This window comes from Octodon degus, unplaced genomic scaffold (assembly GCF_000260255.1).
Source record: "Octodon degus isolate 3935 unplaced genomic scaffold, OctDeg1.0 scaffold00015, whole genome shotgun sequence".
NCBI classification, from domain to species: Eukaryota; Metazoa; Chordata; class Mammalia; order Rodentia; family Octodontidae; genus Octodon; species Octodon degus.
This window is the reverse complement of record NW_004524591.1, coordinates 21524649-21537285: the sequence shown is the minus strand read 5'-3', so window position 1 is coordinate 21537285 and position 12637 is coordinate 21524649. Positions and strand designations below refer to the sequence as shown.

Below are 12637 nucleotides of genomic sequence, written 5' to 3'. Positions count from 1 at the left end.
TGGTCCAAGCTGGGATTATGGGTGTGAATGCTACATCCGCCCTGGGGCCAACAGCCTGAATGCAATGTAGGGGAGGGAGGCAGGCTTTCTCTCTACTCCTCCCTCTTGCTCTTGTTGCTTTTGCTGTCTTCAGCAACCATGAACTGTGTAATGCCACTCTGCCTTGGAGCCAGCTAATTATGGACTGAAACCTCCACGAACTGTGAGATACATAAACCTTTCCTTCCTTAATTCTAAACCTCAGGTATTTTGTTTCATCAGTTATAGAAAAGTAACTAAGACATTGGGTTTCTCATATATGAGAAACTCTATGATATTTAAGCTTGTGTGTCTGATTTATCTCACCTAACATTATGGTCTCAAGGTGCATCCATTTTTCAACAAATAATTCAAATTTATTCTTCCTTATGGCACAGTAGTACTCCCTTGGGTATAAATATCACATTTTCTTTATTCATTCTTTTGTTGATGGACATATAAGCTACTTGTAAGATTTAGCTATTGTGAACTACGCCATTATAAGCAAGGGTATGTATATACCACGGTAGTACGATGTCTTCAACTCTTCCTTTTGGGAAGATACCTACAAGGAGGATAGATGGGTCAAGCAGAATTTCTAGTGTTAGTGTTTTGGGGAATCTCCATAATGATTTCCATAGTGGTTGTACTAGTTTACACACCACATTTGAAACATTTCTTCCTGAACTCATGCCTTAGGCAATTTACGTAAATCGTCACTAGATGGCAGCAGGACACCAACCACAGAGTGGAGGACCTCACAATGCCTCAAAGTCAGAGGAACAGTCAACCAGAAGGGCTACTTTCCTGAACGGTACTGACAATAAATGCTTCTGAATCCTACATGAAAAATTTTATACTTAAACTATTCCAAGTCCATAAAGTCTCATGGAAAAAAAAACCTACCAAAGCTGTATATAGCAAGAGGGATATTCCAACTTTAAACTGTTTGGGATAAACTGGCTGTCTCAATTGATTCTACCTTAGATATTTCATTGCCAAGTTACTTCTATTGTCCAATGGTAGACTCTTCCATGACAGCTTCGGGATCTGAGAATTCCAGTGACCTTTACTGGTTACGTGAACACAGATGCCTCTAGAAGCTGGGCAGGTAGCCTAAGTATGTGGCACAGCTGAGCTCCAAGCAATAGGGAGTACTGAGGCATGTTTGTGTGGGCTACAGTGGTTGTTTCTCCACAGGCATTTAGAAAAATTGATGCTAAACATTTTTTTGGAACGAACCAAACCTCTACATAGGGCACAGTCAGACTTCAGAAAAGAAGTCTGAAAGTGACACAAAAGAAGTGTCACTTTCCCTCTAAAGCATTCTTTATGAATAGTGTTTACACATTCTGATGATACAGCAAGACAGAGTGTAAAAACTGATTTTTTACAGTAATCTAAATCTATATTATTTTCATTTGTTGGCCACACTCTTGGTTTTTGAAGTCACACCTACTGTGTCCAATTCCAGCTTTTGAAAGTAGCTCTACTGTTCAGGGCAAGCATTTCTTTCCAATTGAAATCTTCCCAGATCCTTTAAATCAGCACTCACAAGGCAAGAGGTCTAGGACTTTGGTCTTTTGCAATTTTGAATGAGTTCTTAGTAATGGTTTGCTGTCAGCCTGGCATTCAGTTCTGGTTTCAGGCCGTGAGATCTAGTCTGACCCATACGGACTCCCCTTCCCCTACAGTGGGTGTTTCAATTCTTTACACTTTGCCAGAAGTTGTGTGCATTTAGTCAGAACTTGTGTTTCCAGGGTGAGGTTACAAGGACACTAGTTTCTAATCTGAAACTGAGGAATAAATGTTTTGAGGCCTACATGAATAATTTAGTTTGTATTCTTCAGGAATTTGTCTCAGCTCATTTGAGACCATGATTGCTTCCTGTCAATGGTAATTTCATCTTCATTCTGAAATCTATTTTTGTTAACTATGGATGCTTTGAAAAATATTCTTTTTTACTTTTTATTTTTTAAAATCTGATTGATTGATTGATTGATTGATTGATTGATTGATTGATTTGGTACAGGGTCTTGCTATGCAGCTCAGACTTATAGTGATCCTTCTGTCTCAGACTCCCCAGTGCTGGGATTATAGGCATGTGCCACCATGCCAAGTTTTGGTGACTGGCATCACTGTACTGCATGCAGTGCCAGGGATCAAACCTGGGTCCTTACACTTGCTAGACAGGCACTTATACTGCTGAACTATCTCCTCATCCCTAAAAAATATTCTTATAACACACACACACACACACACACACACACACACACACACACACACAGCTTGCCATGAGCCAGTCCACTGTTAACACTGTAAAGAGAATAGGCCAAGGAGCTAATTCTCTTTTTTTTTCTGCAGTACCAGGCATTGAACTCAGGACCCTGCGCTTGCCAGGCAAACACATTCTACTGAGCTATCTCCCCAGCTCTCAAGAAGCTAAACTTGAAGATGCTATCTTGGAAGGCTTCACTTTTTTTTCCCCCAAAAACTGGTGACTGAAACCAAGATCTTCATCATCGAGCTACATTCTCAGTGCTTTTTGTTAAATTTTCCTTTTGTATTGAGACTGGGTCTTGCAAAGTCACTAAGTTGCCCAGATTGCGCTGGCACGTGCGACCCACCTGCCTCAGTCTCTGAGGGAGCTGAGAGTACAGGTGCACAGAAGGCCTTCGGTCTCAACGGACACGCACGGGCTCCCGCGGGATCCTGCGCCTCCCTAGACTATCCCGGACAGTGTTGGCAATATTTACACTCACGGCGCTTGTGTTTGTCTTGACTCTGATCCTAGGACTGAAAAAGGCCAGGAATGTTAGTATCATGGGGAACATTCCTGAGACAAGTGAGCTCTTCCTTCTATGCTGGAAGCCTGGAGTACAGGAGTTTCTGTCCTATAAAGATTTCTGTAGAACGTTTGGTAACATCCATTAGCACCCTGATGGTATTTTTATACTGAGCTATTAGTACTTAAGGTTTCTTTCTTTTATCCCTGTCTCTTTTGCTTCTTGCTCCAGGTACAGCAGTTTCTCTTTTGTTCTTTAGTCAGAATAACCTTTTTGCATTAAAAAAATCACTGCTTCTCTATAATAAACTTCATTTTTGTTTATTTGGTATTATAGAAGTAATAATGGTGGTGAAGAAATCTTGAAAAAAAGTATAATCTAATCATGCAGAAAAATAACTAAATTGGAGTTGCAGCGGCCAAAATGAAGTTTAATCCTTCTGTGACTTCAGATGGAGGCAAAAACCATAAAAGGCATTTCAATGCACCTTCCCACATTTCCAGAAAAATTATGTCTTCTCCTATTTCCAAAGAGCTGAGGCAGAAATATAGTGTTCGCTGTATGCCCATCCGAGAGGGTGATGAAGTTCAGGTTGTGCGAGGACACTGTGAAGGTCAGCAGATCGGCGATGCAGTCCAGGTTTACAGGAAGAAGCATGTCATCTACATTGAACGGGGGCAGTGGGAAAGGCAAATGGCACAACTGTCCATGTGGGCATGCACCCCAGTGAGGTGGTTACCACCAGGCTAAAGCTAGACAAAGACCACAAAAAGATCCTGGAACAGAAAGCCAAGTCTCGCCAAGCAGGAAAGGAAAAGGGCAAATACAAGGAAGAAACGATTGAGAAGATGCAGGAATAAAGTCCTCCTGTGTGCAACTTTTAATTAAAAACTGCTAAAACAAAAAACAAAAAGAAAAAGAAAAAGAACTAAACTATTCCTGTGTAGCCTTTCATTCAATCCACTGAGCACATGTGTATATGTGTTTATAACATAATAATCATAAGACACATTTTATAACATTTTTCTTCACATTATATATTTTAAACTATCTTCCCCAAAAGTTCCTTGTATTTGTGTGCTTGGGAGCATGTGTATCTTTTCTGTTCTTCAGCATCTTGGAAAATAATTTGAATCACTTCCTTAAACTGTTAAAACTAAAACCTTAGACATAAAACTCTGACAGTGGTACAACCTGAATGATACAATTATATGATAGCTTTTAATTTCTTTAATAGTTATTGAAATTTTAGATGCTACTTCTTGAGTTTGTAGTAAGTAGTTTTACTTTAGAAATTTTTTCTAATGTCAAGGTTCAACTAATCGATTTATTTTCATTCCATGTTATCTAAAATAAGGGAAGAGACTATGTCTCTGCTGTTCATGTCAGCTTTGGCCTTATTTCATAAATTTTTACATGTACTGAAAAATTCTACACTCCCTAATGTAATGTCATTATGATTTTTGTTTCATTTTTGTGGGAATTGGCATACTTTTTGTGGCTTTTTTTGTGCCTTAGGGAAAGGTCTACAGGGTGTTCAGGGTCTCACTACTAGACCAGACTTGTAGTGATCCACCTATTTATAGCTTCCCAAGAGCTGGGATTACAGGCATGCACTACCATGCCCAGTCCCAAATGCTGTCTCAATGTGCCCTGGGGTCGGGCTGGCATGGCAGGCCTAGGGATCGAACCCCTGGCCCTTGCACCTGCTTGCATGCACTTTGATCTGCTGCGCTATTTGGCCAGCCCTCTATACTTTAATTGTTAATGTAAATTTTAAATGGCCATTGGATCTTCTATAGGTTAAATGCACTTATTCCATCCATAACTATTTTCGTTTACTATGCATTTGCTCTTATTGTTTGTAATTTAATATCATCTATTTTTATAACTATGGCTCATGGAGTAGAAACGCAGCACACTGACTGCAAATCCTCCCTCTTGTTCTGAAAACAGGCATCACTCATAACCCTTGCTGGCCCTTTCTGTTGGGCTGGAATTCAGCCTCAGGCTCATCAGTCCTCCATTATCAGTAGCTAATGCTAACCAGTGAGCATCCAGACACAGATTGCAATCTATTTGTTACTCTAAAGGTGTACCAAGAAAGACCAAAGAAGACTTTACATTTCTGTAGACCTGGTTTTTGGGTCTGACTTTTACACTTCAATAGACATGGTTTTCACTTGTATTATACATAGCCACCTCAGAGTATTAAAACAGGATGAAAGGAGTCATTGTCCTCTGCCTGACTCTTGATATTTGATATTGTTATTGATATGGTCAATTTGCAATGCTTACATTTTTGCTAAGTTGACTATATTGTTTTATTTCTTTCTGATAACTGAGAGGACGTAGAGCATGATTTTAAATCTGATTAGTGGTAACGCCAAAAATTCAAACAACCAGGTGCAGTGGCGGTACCTGACTTTAGTGCTAGCACTTCGCAGGCTGAGCCAGAAGGGTTGCTGCAGGTTTGAGGCCAGCCTGGCTGCATAGTGAGCTCAGGGCCAGCACGGACTATAGATGGAGACCTTGTTTAAAAGCAAACAAACAACAAGAGAAATTCAAACTTCTCTCAAGTAACAGTTATCAGCATTGAGAATTAAACAACACCTATTGACTTTCCAATTAATTATTATTTGTGGAGAGGTTTATTTTCTACTATCATTTAGCATCATAAATATGATCTGAATTTCAGGTCCAGAAATTGTTATTTTATCATTTCTTCTTTTTAAAGAATATTCATAGGTTATCTTATGTCTGTAGAACTTACAATTCTTCACCCTTTGCCTTGCCTGTACTCTTAAACAGGATTTCCTAAATTGAGGGGATTTCACTGACCTTATCAGACCCAAAAGCTACAAGTCTTGTTGCATAGGTCTTACTTTATCTTGGTCTTAACCATCTAGCAGAAAAGTATAAAAACGAAGTATAAGAAGTAAAGCCATGCTGTTATGTTGAGCTGTAGGGGACTCAGGTCAACAATTTCTGACATTGTCAGTCAAGCAGAAGACCCAATGCTATTATGGGCTACTGGACTCTTTTAGAATATTTTGCTGAGTTAACACACTTATAATATTCAAATAATGGAACTTAACCAAAAAAAGGGTATACAGATGAATGTCCACTTTGTATCTGTGTATTCAAAGTGGTTAGGATAGATATATAGTTACATTCTCTTGATGAATAGAGGGATTTGTTCTAATGGTGTTTGTAAATAGGATATCATCTCCACACCTTGTACAGCAATTAACCACTAGGAAGAATGTATGCAATGTGTTAATTATTGAAACTGTCCTACCAATTTGATTTGAAACTGTCTCATTGCTATTTGTTTCTCAATAAAATTATGAGAAAAAGAAAGAACATGGCAATGCAAACACTGGTGGACTCCTATGGCAAAGAAATGTTCTCAGTAATCAATTAAAACAATTCTGGAAATATTTGAAAAAAATTAAATTGTTAGGCTATATTACTTATAGTTATTTGTTTCTCCAGGAAAATATATATGGATGCTTTATTCCTAGAAGACTTGCTAATTTATATTGTTGTTTTGTATGACATCTTGAAAGGGTATAGAGTTATAAAATTTCCACCTTCAAATGCATTTGATGCATCTCTATTTTCCAGCATCTGAGACGAAGATGCTCGTCAAGAGGTGAGCGAAAAACAACAAACAAAAGCACAGACTTCTCTACTGGCTGCAAGAACTATTCTATGATTCACACTACTTCCGGCATTTGTTCATATCATTTTCTTCAGAGATTGTGATATCAACACTACCCCAAGCGTGTCTGAGGAGGAGTGATTCATGTAGACGGGCACCCCTATAGTAACTGTCTCTGCTTTCCTTTCTCTCCCAGTTGTGCTTCAACCCTGAGGGAGAAAAAGGGGCCAGTATGCCTGGAGCACAGGGACATGGAATAATCCAGAAATGACTGATCATACAGGCCCTTTCTGTAAAGCAAATTGTAGTTTAATTAATATATCTGAAAGGAAACATTTATGTTATCTTAGTTACTTTTTCCTTGTTGTTAAGGCCAAATATCTGACACCCAGAAATTAAAGGCAGAAAGGTTTATGTAGCTCAGTTTGTAGAGGTTTCAGTCCATAGTTGCTGTGCTCCAAGGCAGGATGGCCTAGCAGACAGGCATTACAGAAGAGGGACAACTCATGGTGGGGAAAAGGCAGCCAAGCAAACAAGAGCCATGACATGCCTCTTTCTGTCCCTTGTGTTATATATAGGCCACTGGGATTAGGGTGGTACCTGTCCAATCAGTGCACTGATTTTAGTAATTACCCATCCTTAATCCTAGCACCCTTAATCCTAACACTGCATTCTGAATCAATCACACAAGGAAATTCATTATTGGATTGATAACATTATAAAAAATTTTAAAGTAAGTAAAACTGCTTATTAGCAACTGAAGAGGTAGCATCTGAAATTTCAATACCTACTAAAGAAAATAGAAGTTGTCAAATAATTTTATCTTCCAGTGCACTATTGCCAGAGTTTTATAGCTAAGTTCTTTTCAGTATTTTGAGGAACGATATGACAAAAGCCACCTCTGAAAAAGCCCTACTTATGACCACATGAGTTTTTCTTGGGGGGGACATCTAAGTACAGCCATCACATATGTGAGACTATAAAGACTGCATTGTTAAATGCACATGTCTTGTCTATATAAATATTTATTTCTTAAATATTCCTGAGATATAAGAAAGGGAAGAATCAATTCTTAGCAGTAAACCTGCATTTGTTGTCCCAAAAGGATATAATATAATGACGAACTTTAACTTATATCTTACATTTATCTCATATTTGAAAACAGAGGAGTTAAAGTGTCCAGGTCAAAAAGACCAATAATCTCTATGATCACTTGAGATAATAGGTAGATTTCAAATTTTGTAATACCAGTTGCTTTAGTGTTTTTAATTTTTGCACTGATAAAACTCTTATAGTTGCGGTGATAACAACCTAGTTCTTACTGTTTTTGTCTTGAGAAGCATACTGGGAACAAATATTATTTTTGCTTGAGTTAACCACTTGATTGGCAGATGACTGAGTGAGATGCAGAGGCAGTGAGGGGAAGTAGCTCTTTGATGTGACATCCCAGTTTATCAGAAGAAATAATCCAAGATCAAAAGGTGAAAAAGTAGATGCATCCTAGGGAATTCAAGCTTCAATCCAGAATCTCGCTTATGATTTTGTCTCTGGCTACATTCTGGAAGATAGACGTGGGACTCATGGCTGTGTGAGAGACACAAGGGCTTTATTGGACCCAGGTGTGTTGCTTATTCTCCATGCACCCTTTCTGACCTCCATCTTTTTCCATTCCAGAAATTCTCAGTCCTGCCTGTGCGGTAGCTTTCATCTTGAATTTAGTCAGTGGGAGGGGTCAGTGAGAGTAGGAGATGAAGAGATGGGAGAAAGAGCATGGACTATGTATCCAGCACCTCCTCCTTCAGGGCACCTTTTGAAAATGGCTGGACCTTTGGAGTGAGGGCTCCCATTGGGTCTTGCTTCTAAGAACCCAACTTTAACCCTCTGATAGGTTTCCTTAATTCTTTTTTTTTTCTGGCCTCAAGAGTGAAAATCGCTTTTGCTGTACTGATTTGGGTTGCTTCTTCAAGTCTTGTTGCTTACTTAATCTCATTCTCTTCAGGAAATAGTCCCTTTTCAAAGCTCTTCAGTTAAACACCCATGAATATCATTTTTCTTGCCTGAATCACACATGTGTTACAATCAAGCAGACAAATTAACCTAAAATTTATGTGGCATTGTATCTTTTCACTTTAATTCACATGTGTCCTTTTTCTAATGAAAAGGAGATTGATATTCTAGGCCTATCATCCTAACGCATCTGGCAAGAAAGATGAAGAGGAAGTTAGGACATTCCTTTCTGTATCTGTGAAATTTAATCCTTTAATCTCTGGCTGGTTTACTCACATTTTTATTTTTATTTTTTTAAGAATGTCTTCCAGTATAGTCCAGTAGACCATAATATTAGTAGTTTATCCATAGGACTGGCAATGTCAGAAGTTGTTGACTTGAGCCATTTACAGCTAAGCATATTAATATGGCTTTGCATTTTATACCTCATATTTATACTTTTCTGCTTAAGACCAAGATAAATCAAGATTTATGTAACAAAAAAAATGTAACTTTTGTTATTTGACTGTCAGCCAAATCCCCTCAGAATTTACCCTGAAACCATGTACAACAATTTGAAGAGCTTTTGTCAGTGTCAGCCATCTGGATGAGTCACGGCCATTGCTTGACCAATTTGCTCTCTGTGAAAGCCTGAGAGAATGTTTTCTCTCTAGGTAACTCTCCTTAGGCACATTCTACATTGTTGATCACTTTCCTCTGTGGCCCCATAATCTCCTTGGACAGAAAATATATTTGAATGGCAATGGAATACCCATCTCTGACAAAACTAAACAAAAAAGGGGGATATAAATGAAGGACCATTTTGTAGCGCAATATATATATATATATATATATATATATATATACATATATATAAACACACACACAAAATAGTTAGGATAAATATACGGTTATTTTCTCTTAGTTCAGTGAGAAGAAAGATTTGTACTAATAGTGTTTACATATTATGTCTGCATCTTGTACTATGAATAACTACTATGAAGACAATAATATGCAACGTATTAATTATTGTAACTGTCCTACTAACCTCTTTTGAAGCTATCTCATTTCTATTTCTTTCTCAATAAACTTATTTAAAAAATGAAAAATATAAGAATGTCTTCCTTTTTTTTGATTTTCACTACAATATTGTATTTTACTACTTCTAAGTCATTTTAAATCCAGATACAATTCTTTTGCATATTCTTGGTTATTCATTTAAGAGCAATTTTTTACTGCAGTCACTGGACTGGATAATGAAGGGGATTAAAAGACAGAGCCCAGCCTCTGAAGAGCTTGTCTAGTGGACAAACTACAAATTAAGCATGAAGTAGCTGTCAAAGAATATTACAATGAATGGTGGATGCATTAATTTTATGGCAAAAAAATGTATAGCAGAATACTACCTGCAACATAGAACCTTTAAAGATACTATTCACAAGGAATAACCCTAAGCAATTAAATAATCTTAAGGTGAATGAGTATCCAGCCTCCAGAAGAAATTTAGTTGTATGTGTTCAACTGACAAACACATATTTTCTTGAATACTTGTTGTATGTTAGGCAATATGCTTGATCAGAAGACGCAAAGAACCTAAGACTACATCCTTTCTCTACAAGTTCACAGTCCAATGTGTCAAAAGAGAACTCTGATGATGTTCAGTAGACCTTATAAAAAGTGAAACTGCCTTTTAAGAAAAGTGTCTTTGAGCACACTTCAAATTAAGTCCATTTGGCTTGAACCCCAGCAGCATAGACTTTTATTTAGAGCCCAAATCTACTGAGAAGTAAAAAAGAAAAAGCGTTTGTATTCAAAACAATAAAAATCATTCAAAAGGAGCTCATGTAAGCCAGGGAGAAAGCTCAGTGGCATAAGCACCTGCCTGGCAAATGCAAGGATCCAAGTTCGAACCCTGGTATAGAAAAAATAATCATTCAAAAGAGATATCCTGAATAAGTACTACAGAAAAAAAATACCAAATGAAGTATACCTCTTTGTAATATTCATGTTAGCAAGAGAAGAATAATACAAAAAGACAAGGACCTATGAATGGTAAAACTCAACAGAAGAAAATATGTTAGACAAACTTATTTTTATCTACTAGAACCAGATCAGCGATGACAATGTCATCGTAAGTGGTGCTTGGAACATCAGGCTGCAAACCTCTTCCTAAAGTATGAGGACAGTCACCAGGGGGCCTTTTCCAAACTGATTTTTCTAAGAGAGTTATATCCTTGGCCTAATTTCAGATAAGCAATTTTAATACACTTAGTAACAAAGTGTATATTTCATTCTATTACATGATGTGAAGAATCTTTTTTCCTGGACTTCGCTCTTATAAAAGCAAAGATGTCTGTGTTGTAACAGATTTTGAGACTGAATTCTTTTTTATTTCTTGGCAGAACATGTTTTTGCCAAGTTTACAACCCACTTGAACTTCTGTTTGTTCTTTTATTTTAGAAGCATCTTGGGTTCCCTCTAAGGTTGGAAAAATCACAGGTTTAACCATAGAATTAAAAAAAAAATCTAATGAAGTGTATTGAAGATTATTATCATCATCAAATAGTAATAATCCTTTAAATTAACACTCAGTGTAGTTGAATCTGAAATATACTTATTTAATTTTAGGTGAAATCATTTCCCCTGATAATGCTTTAAAACCACTTTATAAAGAAAACAATTTAAAGATATTCTAAGAAAAGCTTACTCTAATCTTTAAAGAAAGAAACACTCATCCTTTATCAACCTTATTTTTAACTCCTAAAAAAAGATGCATCTTTTATTAACCTAATAGAATATTTCCTAAGTACACATACTCTTGAGTGTTGCTACATGTCTAAGCACTGATGTAAATTCTAGGGACAGAAGAGAAATCAGATACTGTTCTTCCCATTAACGTGCTATTGTATAGTGGATTTAATTGCTTCAAATTTAACTTTACAAATATGGTTTAAACAAAGTGTAAGCTAGAAACATGTACATTATGAAAATCTACATTGTAACCCAGTGAAAGAAAAGGAAAGTCCGAAATCTGCTTTTAGCTGTTGTTGGCTCTATTTTTCTTTTTTTTTTTTTCCTCAAAACTGGATTTGGCATCATCTCCACCCTTTCTAAGGAAGAGAGGGTAGGAAGTATTTTGTCCCAGGGTTAGGTTATCAGTCATCAAATAAATGTTCACAATCAAAGATTTGTGGAAATGGGGAATCAAGAGTTGGCAACCCAGCTACCCCTTTTTCAAAGATTAATCAATAATGTGTGTCAGAAGAAAAGGACATGGAAAAAACTCTGCTAAGAAATGGAATAAGATGCAGAGACAGGGGTTGGATCACCAAAGTACCATGCTGGCCCCTCCCCCGGGGCATGCTGAGACTGGGATTGAGACTGGTCATGGTGGCACATGCCTGTAATCCCAGTGCTTAGGAGGCTGAAAACAGGAGGATCCTATGAGTCCAATCTGCATAGTGAGACCCTGTAGATCCTGTACTAAATACATTTTAAAAAAAAGGAATAGGAACATTCCTCCTTTGGCCTTTCCCACAAATTGTCCTAATTATTTGTAGTAGGGTATTAGTTGTATGCTTGGAAGAAGGCAGCAAAGTGAGAAAATCTAAGCTGAAAAGATAATCCTATGCTTGCAGAACTTTTGGATTGACTGACATCATCACAGCTGTGGGCACCAGGAAGGCGTAGGCTTTCCATGGGCTTATGAGGGAGAGGGGCTTCTGTCTTATGAGATGTCCTTGGGGTACTAGGGAGGCCACAACTACCTAAAATGCCACAAAGGCAACAACATTTTCTGAGACAATAGTAAACATGCCAACTGCTACCTTCTTACAAATAGTGATTCGTAGTGATAGAAGGAAATCTAAGCAATTTTGTTCTTAATAAGTATTTTTTTAAAAATTCAAGTATTTAAAATCCAGACCATCTTCATACTCCAGACCAAACTGACTAAATTCATTTTAAATAGAGTAGTATCTGTGAGCTACTTTGGGTATAGCAGAGACTACAAATCTAAAACCAAGAAATGGCAAACAATAGCAATATTTTTTTTAAAAGGTGGAGGAGGGCATTGAATCATTTAGATCATAGGAATTTGTCCAAAAAGTTCTTGTTAATGAGAGAGAAAAATCTGAATGTGCTTCTTGTGAAGTAACTTCTATTCTTTTTTTCCCATAAT

The 12637-nt window shown here is 37.3% G+C and overlaps 1 protein-coding gene and 1 pseudogene across 2 annotated transcripts in view; one reads left to right on the top strand and one right to left on the bottom strand.

Annotated features, from left to right (window-relative positions):
* Ccdc129 (coiled-coil domain containing 129) overlaps window positions 1-12637 on the bottom strand; it is a 135165-nt gene that overhangs the window by 26680 nt on the left and 95848 nt on the right. The window lies entirely within an intron of this gene.
* LOC105741534 lies at window positions 3228-3667 on the top strand (annotated as a pseudogene).